A 15,948-nucleotide genomic window follows, 5' to 3' on the forward strand; every position below is an offset into this window, starting at 1 on the left:
GAGGGAGGAACATACATGCAAAAGTGGTAATGCTGAAAGACACTTGGAGATGGTGAACAGGCAGTTAAACATGAATTTGCACTCCAGTGTGTCAGAACAAAAGGCAAATGCAATTTTAGGTAAAGATGCAAAGGTATTACATCACACAGCAGGGAACTAATAACCCATGGTTCAGGTGCAACAGTGCCCAGAATATTGTGTTCATTTCTGGACATGGTTTTATCAGAAACATATTGACAAATTGGAAGGAGGTCAGAGAAGAGTGACTAAAATGATCAATATGGTGTTGGGAATGATTTATGTGGAAAGATTAAGAGAGCTTACTATGCTTCCTTGGCTTAATTACAAACAGGAAGTGAGAGGCACGATAAAATAATAAATATTTGAAAGGTGTAAGACCAAAGGAGAGAAAGGAATAATTTAGACCAAGGCAAGGAGGTATAATTACTTCCCCTTTTATTACTTCATCTCATTAGTCGTAATTTTTTTTGAATTAAAAGAAATAAAAGTTATAAAAGTGATCTGTAGTAAACCATGGAATATTATCCCAAAGGTGTCCGAAATAGATTGCGGTCCGTTAAGCTTGGTATTGAGTGAGGAAAAACAGGCAGGACCAGAACAACAGTGAAAAGCCAAGTGGCTGCGTTTATTTGGGGGATAATTACAACTTGGGCTGGGGGAGTAGGCAACTTTGGCTGGGATGGTATCAAAATTACAAACACACCCCAAAACACAGTAATAATACACGTTATACTGCTCACCACACCACACCAAATAGGCAGACACACCAATCTTACAAGATAGGAATCGGGTTCGTCAGGGCGGTACCCGGTGCAACACAGAACAGAGACCCACGGGCCACTGCCTCAGCCACCCTTGCTTTCACACTAAGGGTAACCCAGAGTGTGGTGCGGCTGCAGCTGGGCAGATTCCACTCACTCAGACCGCGGGGATGGGAACCCCTTGGTCTGCTAATCTCCGGGTGGAGACAGCTCCCAGATTCATGCACTCCGGACAAAGACAGAGCAGTGAATCAAACACATAAAACAGTTTGCAATTAACAATTTACTAACAACTAGAACAACTATACAAGCTAGCTAAGCAATTGTGCAATTCTGAGCTCATTAATACAATCCTGATATTCTGAGTAGATACTTGGTACCGAGTTAGGGAGGGGAAAAATAAGAGGCTAGATAAGCAAACTGTCAGAAATTAGAAAACAAATACCGCACTCCAGGCGCAGCTGACCAGCAGAACAGACACCAGAAGCATGACGAGCTGACAGGGATCGGGTCCAAACGACAACGAATCCAAACGATACGACACGAGCGTTCTTTACCGGGAGGAGATCCCGGCCGAAAGGCTGATCAGGTCCTTCAGCTAACACGCGGATGCTCCACACACATTTTTGGGGGAAACCTAGTTTTATTCGAAGGGTCTCACTCCCTCGTGCCAGTATCTGATTGGCTCCCTGGTCCCTCCTCCCTCCAGGCTTCGAGCTGTTGCCACCCCACGTTAGCAGGATTTGCACACGGCACACTGGAGTTGACAAGTAAACAAGCTTGACCCTTAGATGACTGGGTCCAAAAAGAGTGGGAAAGTGAGTCGCTGGGCAGAATTAACCTGACCTCCAGACGACCGGCCCAAAAAACAGGTTGCCGGGCAGAATCAGGCCTTCACACACAGAACTAGCCTGACCTTTAGATGGCCCAGCAGGAGAGAGGAGAAAAAAAGAAAAAACACAGGAGAACATACACAGCCAGTGTTGCTGGGCAGGATTGAGTCTCTGCCCTCTCCTATATACAAGAACCTAGTCCAAGATTGAGGCAGTCCTGTCCTTTTAACAGGACAAGATGGCCGTGGACCGACAATTGGCCATTCAAAGCCATAACTTCGTATCGGATTGCGACAAAAGGAAGTGATGAATTCTCCATGATTTGAGACAGACGGACTGAATACAAACAAAAAATGTACTACTGGAAAAAATCATGCATTTATGGGGGATACAGAGTAGCTCTAATGAGTCTTAGAAATCTCTTAATTCCTATGGAATAGATTTTGCCGCCTTTCTCAGAATAAGTAGAACAGGTGATATTCATTGTGCCTAGAGGTGCCCAAACCTCGTCTTTTGATTCCATCACTAATTCAGGGGGTTTTGTTGCTATAGAGTTCATTTGAGCTTCTGACAATACAATATGTTCCTCTTTCTTTATATCCATTGCTTTGCACACTTAGTGCTATCCATTGTTTAGCACTATAATTTACAAGGTTTTGAGCCATCGATATACATTTTTTACCAGTTGCAAACATTACACTATAGAAATGCTATAACAAAAACATTTTAATAACATAATAAAAGAGATTGTGTATATTATTTCAGTCATATGGCTACAAAAGTGACACTACCAAGATGCACAGTGTTTACACACCTGCTTTTCTTTGCTATTAACATAAAAAATGCATACAGACTATAACTCCTCCTGCAATGCCTGGTAAACAAGACTACAGAGATACGGTTTATTTCCTTTTTAAAAGATACACAACCCACAGATGGAGCTCATTCTAATTCCTTTGATTCAGCATCAGCCAGAGACATGTTTATTCACCCAAATGGACTTTGGGGAATAAAATAGCAGAATCTGTTTGAACACATGGATCTACAGAAATCATATTAGTAACTTTTGTAGGTCACTGAATCTTCTGTTTTCTGTAATATTTTTTTCTTCACCCCTACCAGTTAGCTTTTGACATCTGTACCTGCAAACTGATTTCACATAGCCAATCACATGCTTTAGCACAGTTCTTATCAACACATAACAATTGAAAGCAAGTCTGGAAAAAGACAATAAGGGCATATACTCATTATACTCACTTTGAAAGCATACAAAATAGCTTTGGTAAGAAATATATACAGTAGCACAATTACTTCAAATTAAATTTGCAACTTTTTCTAAGTAAATACCCTCCCAGCAATACTCGGCATTCCTCATAGTAGTCTGACTTCATATGACATAGAATGACAGTGACATATTTTAAAGCATTTAGAACCTTCTTGAATATTATACATCTAAAAGCTCTAGACAAACATGTTTTTAAAAGTTTGAGTTCCAGTCTCTATTGTATTCTGAATAAGGGGTACTCTCCCCTTGTTTTCTGAGGTTGTGATCACTTTAGTAGCTATGGCAATGGATCACAAACCTATAGACAGGTAAGTAAAAGTAAATGCTTTATCAGAGGGCTGGATGGTTTGGGATGTGGAAGATTTCAGCTGTTAAGAGCCAAATCTAATGAGGTGCGGAGCACTCTGAACTGCTGTTTGAGCTAAGGGGAGGCTGAGGCTGGTTAGAACCTTGCAGGTCCATGGATGATCAGACCCTGATGCTGCATGTCTATATCTAGACCATATCCTTTGATAGGAGTGCAGCTACTTTGTGACTGTTTTAAGCGCTACCCATGTCATTAAATATTTTCTGAAAGTTCTAAACATTTTGAGAAATATCAGACTTCTTCTCATTCTCCTGTCTTTCAATTCCTGTGTAGAAAGAGACACGTGATGTCAAAACTGAAGCAGGAAATTCCTTGGTTTGACATTCAGGCACCATCCTTTCTTAAGCCAGCAACATAAATAAAATAAATAAAAACTGGGGTTTGTTTGTAAATCAATTCCAGGGCAGGTGATAAAATGCACCCCCAATATATGCCTCATATAGCTGAAGGAAGGTAAGATGACTGGTAGAGAACTAAAGCTGTGCCAGAATAGAGCCTACAGCAGAAAGCTGGTTCTACAGTTAACGTTTCACAGGCACACGTATTATAACTGCAACCCAAATTAGAAAAAATTACAAAGAATTTTCTCTTTCCCCCTGTCCCAGAAAGTATTTAGTACTGGTGTACTTACAGAATTCCTAGGAGGAAGAAAAAAGAACACATTGCAAGATATTTTAACAAAAAGCCATCTCTTTGAAAATGCCTGTTCTTTTTTCAGTTTATCTTTAATCCCACCCTCTTGTTCTTGAACCAGATTCTTCAGAAACCCCACTTCTCCAGATAATATTCTACTTGTCTCTTGAATTCACTTAAACTGTCCACTGTAATCAGGGCCGGCTCCAGGGGTTTTGCCGCCCCAAGCAGACAAAAAAAAAAAAAAAGCCGCGATCATGATCTGCAGCAATTCAGCCAGAGGTCCTTCGCTCCGAGCGAGAGTGAGGGACCCTCCGCCGAATACCTGAACATGCTGCCCCATTCCGGAGCGGCCACCCCAAGCACCTGCTTGCTAAACTGGGGCCTGGAGCCGGCCCTGACTGTAATTGTTTTCTCTGATAACCTTTTTCATACGTTCATTACCTGTGTTTTAAGTAGTTCTGCCTCAGTTCCTTATTTGCTTCTTTTTTTCCCAGTTGTTAGATTCTGCCCGCTCGGTTTTTTACTTCAGTAATAATATAAAAATTGTCTCTATCAAATTACAATCAATCAGTCTCTTTCATAATCATGCACTGAATGTGATTCTACAAAGTTTAAAAGGTTTATAACAGACACAATTTTTCCCCAGATTGGAATGAACTTAAATACATGTCTCAGTTCTCTGAGCCACTTTCTCTGCTGTTCTACAAATGCAGTGAAATAGGCCTGCTGACATTTTATGAAACAGTGATCCATGCCACTTGACCATATATTTGTATGGTGATTTATCTCAGTATACTTAACACAGTCAAATGTCCTGTCCACACTCATTTTTTTTCTCTACCCGCTCCAATACCATATTTATTCTGGCTGTAGGGCTAAATGTGCCCAATAAGCACTGGCTTGAGTAGAGGGAGCACCAGGGGAGCATCAGAAGAGATGTGCCTAAGGAAGGCACAATCACTCCCGAAGCTCTATAGGCCCTATGGGCTGTGGAGGGAAGAGGTGGAGCTATCACCCCACCTTTTTCCCTTTACTCCCGGGGATACACAGCAGTGACTTTGAAATCCCCCATACTCTGGGACTGCAGCTGTGATTTGCTTTTATGCGTGCTGTGCGAGGGGGAGGTTTCTGGTTCCCTACCTCTTGAAGTCCCATATATACATACAGGCCAGCCACAATCTCTGTTAACCCACCTCTTCCCCTTTTCCACTGAATGCTGTTCAGTTACCAGTTACAACCCCAAAGGGGTTTAGTCACTAGCAAAAGGACATTCCAAGGGACATTGACTATGAGTCTTCTGTATATTCCATTAATTAAAGATTACAGCCACTAACAGAATCTGATTTCATACACTTTACGCAGAGCAGAGCCACATGGATCCGCCCTAGGTGCCAGTGAGAGAATATGGCTTAGGTAAGGAGAGCAGTATAGAGACAACATTACTTATCAGAAAAAGCTTGTGTGAAATAGTTTCAGCACATGATTGTTTACTTAACTGTTTATTCTATTGCTCAGTAAAGCTCTGATCCTGCAATTGGATCCATGCAAGTGGACACTTGTGCCTGCGTGGAACAATGCTCTGACAAGCGCTTCCACTAGCCAATCTGATTGCAGAGTTGGGGCCACAAGGAGTAGTTACTATGGGCTAGAGCCACAAAAGGACTGGACACTTAAAGTGGCAGTTAATGCACTGTGGTGCCTTAATACAACATTTAGATGCCACTGAGATCCTCAAAACCCCTACTCAGCTGACTCATAACCTTGTAGGCACCTAAGTTTCCACACTGAGCATGGATAAAACCACCTAAATCTAATACCGCCAAGCTGCCTGGCACCCTCGCATACACCTAAGCCCTGACAGGATTCTCACAATAGGCATTCTCCTGCCTATCTAGCCAGATCTGGTAGACATGCTCAGAGCACACCTCATCTACACAAAACTCAGCCAGGGCCAACCAGATCTCATGTGCACATGTGTTCCAGAATACCCAATAGTCGACTGCTTAGGGCACTCACCTGGGCTGTAGGGGACACAATTTCATAAAAAAAAACTTTAGTTGCCGCTGTTTAACATCCCCGAGAGTTACTGTTGGAATAGAAAGTGTTTCATCACCATCATTATCCGAGATGAATATACCCTCTTACTTTTCCCCCAAATATACAACAGAAATATTGATGGAACACTTCTGCCATTTGTGCATTATTATGGACAATTCTACCATTTTCATCTAGTAACCATTGTTAGGATTCCTTTGGTTGTTTGCTTTATATACTTTGTAAACTTTAAAATATATGTATATGTCAACTGATCATTTTTGTCTGCTAACCATAGATTTAATCAGTGTAATCTTCTTTATTGATAACCAGGATTGTGGCTTTACAGGCATGTAATAAAGTGTCCTTAAACAGTTAACAATTATGATTCAAACTTTTCTGTATAAATTCTTTTCTTCTGCTGAGTTGGCCCATAATTGTTTTCAGCCATTTTAATGCACCAAGTATCTCTCTTGTTTTGGGGTGGTTTTTTTTTTTTTGGTTTTGTTTTTTTTGTTCCACTTAAACAGATGTGGGGAGAAGGTGAGTTGTTCAAAGGTCAGCTCAAATATATGATATGGGAATTCAGAGACCAACTTCTTCGATGAGTTACACCCTGTCTAATCTCATTGACCAACTCCACTGATTTCACCGAAGCTGCATCCATGTTGCTGAGAAAAGAGTTTAGCCCATTGGGGTTTCATAAGCGATCTCAATCAGACACTCTTCAGGGCAGGGGCACCAATATGACAGAGAAGAATTTGGCTCATTACCTTCAGTTGTTTAAGTCAGCACAAAATATGACCCTAGGGCTTTATCTTCTGACCTTTAGAGGAAAGCAACAAGAGATATTTCTGATATTATCCATAAATATAAATCCTAGAATCCCAACTATTGGCCACAAGACAAGCCCTTTCCTATGCTAAAAAGGAGGGGAGATGCTTTCCACATAATTTGTGAGTATATCCTAATCCTACATCACCTTTACCCCCCCCTCCCCCGCCAACTAGTATGTACCAAAATAATTCAGTTCTTCATTCTGGTTTATATGTAAACTCTAACTGGTTTCGCCATAGAAAACTTCACACAGACTACAAATGATTTTTCCAGTTCTGCCTGATTTTATGTCAGAAGAGTAACTGCAGCTGAACAGAAGCTACATAAAATAAAAGTCAAAACAGGAACTAAACGTTTTGATCGACCCAATATATTTTTCTATTTATTATTTACCTTCCTGGGAAATAACAATTTTATTGGTTTTTTGCTCTATTTCAGAATAAAAAAAATCAAAATTGCAGATTTTCTTGCAAAATCAGATTTCTGCCTAGCTGTAATTAAAGTCTCTCTGTGTGGTATCAGTTAAATAATAACTGAGAGTGTCTCCATGCTAGTTAAAGTTACAGACCTTCCTGAATCAAATTTGAGCCTAAGCTGGACTATAACTATCAGAAATGGCCTGATCACAAATTCTTTGAACATGCAATATTAAATCACTCTTGCATGTACCAAGGAAGATATAAGAATGAAAGCACAGCAAAGGAACACTGGTTGTATAAAGATGACAAAGAAAGCAACATATTACATATACTCCTCAAGGAAAATCTTGGCTCCAATGAAGCCTACGTGAGTTTTGCCATCGAATTCCAGAGGGCCAGAATTTCACCTCTGGAGCATGGACAAGAGAAAAGTGCATGGAGGTTTATAGTTTGGTTTGGGTTTGACTTTTGTTCTTTTTGTTGTTGTACCTGACCACATGGGAATAGGGAGAAAACATCCAGAATCAGATTCAAACATTTTCTAATGAATTTTAACAAAATGTAAATATTCCTGAACCACCATAAAACAAATAAACAGATAAAAACAAATACTTCTGATTTTTTGCTTTGTGTTTTCAGGTTTTGTGCTTAACTTTTATCTAAGCAGGTTTCTAGCAACTTTTATTATATATAACATCAGTGGTATGCCTGCTCAGTGGAACTGCAAACAGTAATCAATGTTTCTATATTTTGCCATAGATTCTGTTCTCTCACCTTGTATATAATGCTTTCAACAATTAGCACATTAAAAAACTGTCCAGGAACATGATGTGTTTATGTGTAGATATAAAGGTCAAAACTCCCTCTATGCAAAAACCTTGTACACCACCTAGCCCCCATTTTGAGAGTTGGGAGGTCTCTGCATAAGAGTGAATTTCATCTTAAGTTATTTGTGTTCTCCTTTCTCCCATTAATGCTTTTTTCTAAGTAAGGGGCCAATACAGTCCCTTCTGCCACTGATGGAGAGGAACATTTAGCAATAAAACTAGTGTGGTTCTCCTGCAGAAGAATTTGGAGGAAAGAGTTAATGGGAACATGCCTGTTTTCCTCCTTTATTACCTACATTTAAAAGATTAGAATGTATGTATGAGGAGCACTCTGCCCCAGCCAATGCCCTGGGGCCGGATGGGCACTCTGCCTTCCACTACAGCCCAGGGCTGGAAGAGCTCACAGCTCCCTATCACAGTGTATGGAGCTGGAGGTGGGATCCAGGGACCATGTTCACTATAGCCCAAGGTTTGCTACTGTGAAGGGCGCTATAGCAAGGGTCTACTGTATAAGTCACAGATTCTCTAGTGAATGCTAGGGGGTTTCAAACTTCAGATTCAGTATTTACCCACAATCTTAAGAGGCTATTTGAAACTTTCTGATGGAACAACATATCTGGCTGACCTCCTTCTTCCATCACTCTGTCTTTGCACAAAACTTTTCAGTAATATAAAGTCACACCGTACCTCACTGTCAATCTGTTACTATTCAATAAGTAGTTTTAATGATAAATAATACAGTAAAAAAATTGAGAAACTGACTAATTTTCTTAAACTCCCACCGGCTTCCATGGGAGCAGGAGTAGGCCCTTATCTAAAATGATAGGTTAGTACTGTAACAGGAAAACAGGAAGGACAAACAGAATCTGTACCTGTTAACCATGGACACATGAGAGCTATTGCAATGGCAATTCAAGGTCATCTAGGGTCACATGCTATCCTTGCCACGCACACAGAACAACCTGTGATGACAATGGCTGTTGCACATGTAGTTCAATATACTATGGTCCATTTTTAGTCTGTCTGTATAATATGTTACCTTCACAAAGCAATTATAAGTGTAGATCTCCCTGTAAGGGATGTATATTGATATACTGTACTTATCTTAGGCTCTGCATACATTCATTTGTTATTAACTGTGATGTAGGACATTTCCAAATTAACAAAGGGAATTGAGAAGAGAGAAACATTTTTTAACGTTCTGTTTATACCAATTCCCTTATTTTTAGGGCATTACAGCTGTAAAAATGTGAGGAGCTACTACTTATGTAGTTAAGGGATTTGCTAGATGACTTCTTTTTTCTTATATTTGACAGGCAAATCAGCTTGCCTGCTGTGAAGTGTTAGTGATAAAATTCTCGTGTGTGTGCTGTCATTAATTTGTCATTTTTTGACTGCAAGGCATGTGAAAGTCCCTTAGACCCAGCAGGGGCTTTTTCTCAGTACTGTAAAAGAATTAAGAAATTAACTCTCCTACTGGCATAATGACAATTCATTGAGCTGCTGTGAAGGAGAGCACAGGTTTAAAAATGGCATAAAAATCCCAAGCTAAAGGAAACTGAGTTCACGGCAAACAAGGCTTGCGGTACTTAATCCATGGGGAAAGGGATTGGATACTGCCTTCATCAATGGAGTAATGAGTCAAGATTAGCTTCAAATCTATGGCCAGGTCCTCAGGTATCTACTCACGTTTTTTTCTTTAATTCAGCTGTTACTCAAGACAGAATTCCAATTGACTTCAATGGGAATTGGCTTGAGCAAGGACTGTTTTACCAGTCGAGCAAAAGTCTCAGAATCTGGTCTCTAGATAAAGGTTTGTAAAAGACTGAGTTGAAGGATTAGTTTGGTTAAATGTTAATTCTTCCTTTAAATGGAAAAATAATACAAGAATTCCAAATTATTTTATCCTTCTGATACTGTATGACAGTACTGTATTTATGTACAATATGGTAATTGTTTTGCCTATATAGAATTTTCCCAGTTTGTCAGCCTCTCTTTTGTTGTCACTAACAAATGTCTCTGCTTTCTCCAGAAGTATGAAAATTACTCAGGGTCTGATTCTTTTAGTTTTACTGTTTAACTATCTGGTAACATAACTTTGTCTGATGATTGACTTAACCTAAAATATTGTCTTATAATAGAGCACTTTAACAGACACCAGGAAAAGCACTATGCACACTTTAACTTGAGATGCACACAGTAATAACATTCAGACTACAATAATTCAAACAATCCTTTAGTGTATTTCTTGAGTATCTCAACCTCCACAGTGCTTTCAGGTGCAAAGCAGAACCTAACAAAGGGTTTATTGGATCCAGCCTACCTAGAATGGGAGGGTGGCCCACTGGATGTCTATATAAACACATAAGGGTGGGATGTAGGTGGTAATCTTCTTCTTTTTGAACACACTTTAAGAGTACTTCTGAATTAAATACAAAATTTGATTTTATCCTTCCATTCCTAAACACATTTGAGTGTGAGTAATGTGCTGTTACAAAAAAAATGGGAATGCCTGGCCTACTGGTGCTTTTACTGCCGAATATGATAGGGAGACAAATGCAGGTTGAATTAATTTAGGACATATGAGAAAAGGAAGGCAAGTGCCAATAGCAGTAGCAAGTCAGAATGGAGTAATGATACACTCATCAAAATGATTATTATAAAAGTCTGCTTCTTGGAATAAGGAATAGTCACATTAGCATACAACACCATGGTAGTGAATGTGACAAAGTCCTTCTCTTGGATAAAGTTCTATTGGGTAGAAACAACTCTTGAGAAGTCTCTAACAAAAGAGAAAGAAAGCAAACCCAAATAGAGAAAGAACAGACTAAACAATACTTCGTTAAGTTAGATGTATTCAGGTTGACAAGGCCAGATGAAATTCATTCTAGGGTAGCTTAGGGAACTAGCTGAAACAATCTTGGAAACATTCACAATTATCCTTGAGAATTCCTAAGAGGATGGGTGAGGTCCCACAGGACTGGAGAAGGGCAGTACCTAAATAGCTTTAAAAGGGTGAACAAAAAATATTCAGGGAATTATAGACCAGTCAGCCTAACTTAGATACCTGGAAATATATTGGAACAAATTATTAAGCAATCAATTTGTAAGCTCCTGGGGGATAATAGGGTTGCAAGGAATAGCCAGTATGGATTTGTCAAGAATAAATCATGGCAAATCAACCTAATTTCCTTCTTTGAGAAGGTTACTGGCCTAGTGGATGGGGAAAAGCAGTAGATATGATATCTTGATTTTAGTAAGGCTTTTGACACGACATTCTCATAAGCAAACATGGTGTAGATGAAATTGCTAGAAGGTGGGTGCAGAGTTGGTTGAAAGACCATATTCAAAGAGTAGTTATCAATGGTTTGCTGTCAAAATGGGAGGGTCATGGGGGGTTCAGTTCTGGGAACAGTATTGTTCAATATTTTCATTAATGACTTGGAGAATGGAGTGGAGAGGATGTTTATAAAATTGGCAGATGACCACTTGGGAGGACAGGATTAGAATTCAAAATGACTTTGCCAAATTGGAGAATTTGTCTAAATTCAACAAGATAAAATTAATAAAGATAAATACAAAGTACTTCACTTAGGAAGGAAAATCAAATGTACAACTACAAAATAGGGAATAACAGGCTAGGTGGTAGACCTGCTGAAAAGGGTCTCGGGAGTCTAGTGAATCACAAATTGAATACAAGTCCACAATGTGATGCAGCTGAAGAAAAAAAAAAGCTAATATTTTGAGGTGTATTAACAGGATTGTCATATATAAGAAATGGGAGGTAATTGTCCCGCTCTACTCAGCACTGGTGAGGCCTCAGCTGGAGTAATGCTTTAGGACAGATGTCAACAAATTAGAGAGATTTCAGTGGAGATCAAAAAATGATAAAAGGTTTAGAAAATCTGACCTATGAGGAAAGGTTTAAAAAACTGAACATATTTAGTCTTGAGAAAAGAAGTCTGATGGGGCACCTGATAACAATCTTGAAATATTGGACTGTTATAAAGAGAACAGCAATCAATTGTCTTGCATGTCCACTGAGGTAGGACAAAAAGTAACAGGCTTTATCAGCAGCAATGGAGATTTAGGTTAGATATTAGGAAAAATTATTTACCTATTTACCTGTAATAGGCTTCCAAGGTAGGTTGTGGAATCCCCCATCACTGGAAGTTTTTAAAAACAGGTTCGACAAACACCTGTTTGGTCTAAATGTACTTGTTCCAGACACAGCAAAGGAGGCTGGTCTTGAAGGGACCTTGAGAAGTCACCCAGCCTTACATTTCTATGATTCTACTTGCCTGCTCACATTTTGTGAGTTAAACATCATGAATGGCAAGTGCAGTGCAGAGCGCTACTTAAAAACTTTGCCCATAAGCTACAAATTTCCATGCTGTACCCCTGTTCAAGGTAGGGGTTATCATTTTTTGCTGTTGGAATTTTTTTTTCTATTTTTAACTCTGAATGATTTCTCCTCAAAATCCTCTTCATCCTTCCTGATAGCCCATCCCAAAATCACCACCTTATGAAAAAGACCAAGCATATAAAGTTTCATCCCCAAAGGTGGAAACTATTAGAAGCATAGGAAAATAGTGAACTATAATATAAACTGTTTTGCAACCTCGATTTTAGGGGTTGCTGCCAGCACCAACTCTAATAAAATTAAAGCTTACAAATGAATCACTTTACTCAGATGAGTAGTCCAACAGAAGTAACATTTCTCTCAGGCATTATTGTGTTCAGGATCATGGCCTAGGTACATATTTATTAGTAGCATAGCATTATGTTTCCATAGTCTTTAAATCAACCAGTCTGTCTTATGCAGTGGGCTTTTCAAAATGTTCATTTTGATTTGGACAGTGTGAAGTAGGTAGATCATGTTCATTCTGGCATTATTAATATTATTGTTGAATATACATAGACGATCTCATTCACTGAATTAGAGCCAATTCTGTTGTTCAGTTCCCGGAGTAATTCTGTGTAAAAATGGTGGCACAGACGTCAGCTGCCAGCCACATCACAAACATACCAGTACACTCCATCTGTTGCTTCTACCCACATTTTCTGACCTTGTCTCTCTTTTCTTATTTTTACAAGAAAATAGTCTTTCAATAAAAAAGTTAATGTTGAAACTTGAAAAGTTTGAGTACAATGCAACAATTGGCTAGCTATTTGTGCTTCCTAACTGGGAAGAATCTGTTTAATTCTAACAGATGTTACTCGCTAGAAGCACTGAAGAGCTGTGTAGAAGTTCACTTTGCATATCAGCGTGTGCCTATTTTATGAACTAAGTTTTTGCTGAAGGGCAGAGGACCTAATTCTCTTCTCATTTGCACTGGTATATGATAGGGGCAACTCCACTAAATTAAGGGGGCTTACACCATTCTGTGAGGAGAATCAGCCCCCTCATGTAATGTGCCAGATGTAATTGCACTTGTCTTTACAGAATATCTGAGCAAACAAATGAAGATTCATAGGTCCTGATCCCAAACCTATTGGAAAGATGCCTATTGAGTTCAATGGACATTGGCTTAGGGCCTTATTGCATAAAGATTTTCTCCATGGGTTTGCAGATAAATCTACTTTTTATAAAGAATTTGAGTGTGTTTCAGGTAAATTATCAGAGTGCTACATCATTTGGACCCCAATTAAGTTGGAATAAGAAGGCCATCATAAAGTTGTAAGCAGAGGATTTGTCTACCCTGGGTTGTTTTGCACTCGTGTAGCTACACAAGTTTATTCCACTGTTTTAATCCCAGGTAGTCTGCACAAGTGCATTTACACTACAAGTGAAATCCTGGCTCTGTTGAAATCAGTGTCATAACTTCCATTGACTTCAGGGAGGTCAGGATTTCTCTCTAGGAGTTTGCACTGGTGTAGTTACAAGTGCAAAAATCCCCAAAATAAAATTAAGCAGGGAATGCCAAGATACTAGTGGGATCCATCAGTAGAGTGTTAGCTGTTGGGTATGAAGCAGGTTGTTGGCATTCGTTCAGTAAAACATTGTTGCTTCTGCTTGTGTTTGTGCCTGGATTTACTTCCCACAAGGCAGTATATTATACACCATTGTGGTGCAAAAATAAATAAAAGTATTTGCAGTTGGGAAATTGTTGCTAATGAATTGCCAACAGGGATAAAATACATGGCAACTTTTCCAAGAAATTCGTTGCACATTTGTTTTGTGAAAAGCTTTTGACACCTATGAAAATGGGGCAATTTGTAATGAGCAAACTGAAAATTGTTCTTATTTTCTGAAGACTTCTAGTTCCTAAATTCTTACCTTCTGTTTTCTAATGATTTAATGTACTCTATTCCCTACCCTCCCCCAAAACAAAAACCACTCCAAAGCACACACAACTTTTCCAACCTCCACCTTATCAACATACATTTCCTAAGCTGTTTTATATAGCTGAGACTCCTTGGGTACTGGCTGCTGTTCTTCAAGACAACTTTCCCTCCTACCAAGCCAACCAAGAAGTTGCAGTGAAGGTCAATATTGAAAGACAAATGACCTACGCATTTGGACTTTTTATAAAGTGTTTGACAAATTTCCACTTGACAAGCTTCCACTGGAGAAATGAGCTCAGGAAGTAATGAAAACCAGTTTTAAATGCTAAAAAAAAAAAAAAAAGAGAGAAAGAGACTACATTTTACAGTGCTTGTAAGAAGAGTTCTCTTGGCACCAAACGTAAGTTCCCAGAGAGTCTGAACTTTGGACATCTGCTGTTTCTGAAATCATATGTGAATGATCTTGATAAAGGGACTCCAGAAACAGATAGCATGCAAAATATAGGGAGCATTGAACAGATTATTCCAGCAGTTTACTAATGAGTGTAATAGCATTTAAAAGAAATGAAAGTCTAGAGGAGGAGTAGTATTCTGGGGTAGTGTAGCTAATAATTGGAGGGTCTATATCCACTGGTGCCTGGAGACTCTTAATAGAAGCAGGAATTACCAGGGTAAATCCTCAGCGGACAATAACATGAGGGAGCAAAACTACAGTAGACAGGATTTTCATATTATGCAGGGGGAAGGTTTTCTCTCTGAGACTAGACACAACTGGAAGGAGGAAGGGTCATCCCTTTTATTCCAACCTTGACACTTGAAGCAGAGTGAGTGGTGCTTTTTCCCCAATGAGAATAGCCATAGGTGGGTGATGTAGCCATCTCCCTTGAACCAAGGCAGCTGGGGAGAAGAAAGTTGCTCACTCTTCCAGCCCTGTGAGTAGACACATTTTGAAAAATGGGTTATAGGAAAGAGAAGAACTCCCTCCTCTCTCCTCCCTCATTGCTCTGTGGAAGACACAGGGAGAAGCAACAGGAGATCTGCTGTGCTCCTTCATATAGCTGATAAGATTAGCAGATGTTCTGTGGTGGAAAGAGACTGAGTGACAGCATTCTGGCCCAGCACTATGTAATAGAGGCACCAGTCTCACCATGAGAATCAGATTTCTGTAAACACAACTTGTAACATGAATTGTTTGGGGTATTGTTTTATGTTGTTGGACTCCTGAGTTTCAATAAGAGAAACAACATTGTAGTATCTGGCCTAAGGATATTTGGAAAAAATGATAAAAGGCAGAAGGAAAGACTACACTTTGGCTACTGTGTTACAATTGGATCATGAGCAGTAGAATATGCAGCTCTGAATTAGAGAAATCAAAAGTTTGAAATTATTAATAGATACTGTAGTAATCTTATGTCATTACCATTTTTTCCTTCCCTTTCGTTGTTGCTGGACTTAGCTCCATTAGAGCACGTTGATAATACATACATCATGTAAAATATTTGTTGCTATAAAAAGGTTAGGATGAAATTTCCAGAAGTAAGCTCTAATGTTGGGTGCCTTAATTTCTGGTTTTCCAATCTTAGACACCTTGGGCCTGATTTTCAGAGATGACTACTCACAATGCAAACTGCAGTCAATGA

The sequence above is a fragment of the Mauremys reevesii genome, linkage group 5, assembly GCF_016161935.1.
Source record: "Mauremys reevesii isolate NIE-2019 linkage group 5, ASM1616193v1, whole genome shotgun sequence".
NCBI lineage: Eukaryota > Metazoa > Chordata > Testudines > Geoemydidae > Mauremys > Mauremys reevesii.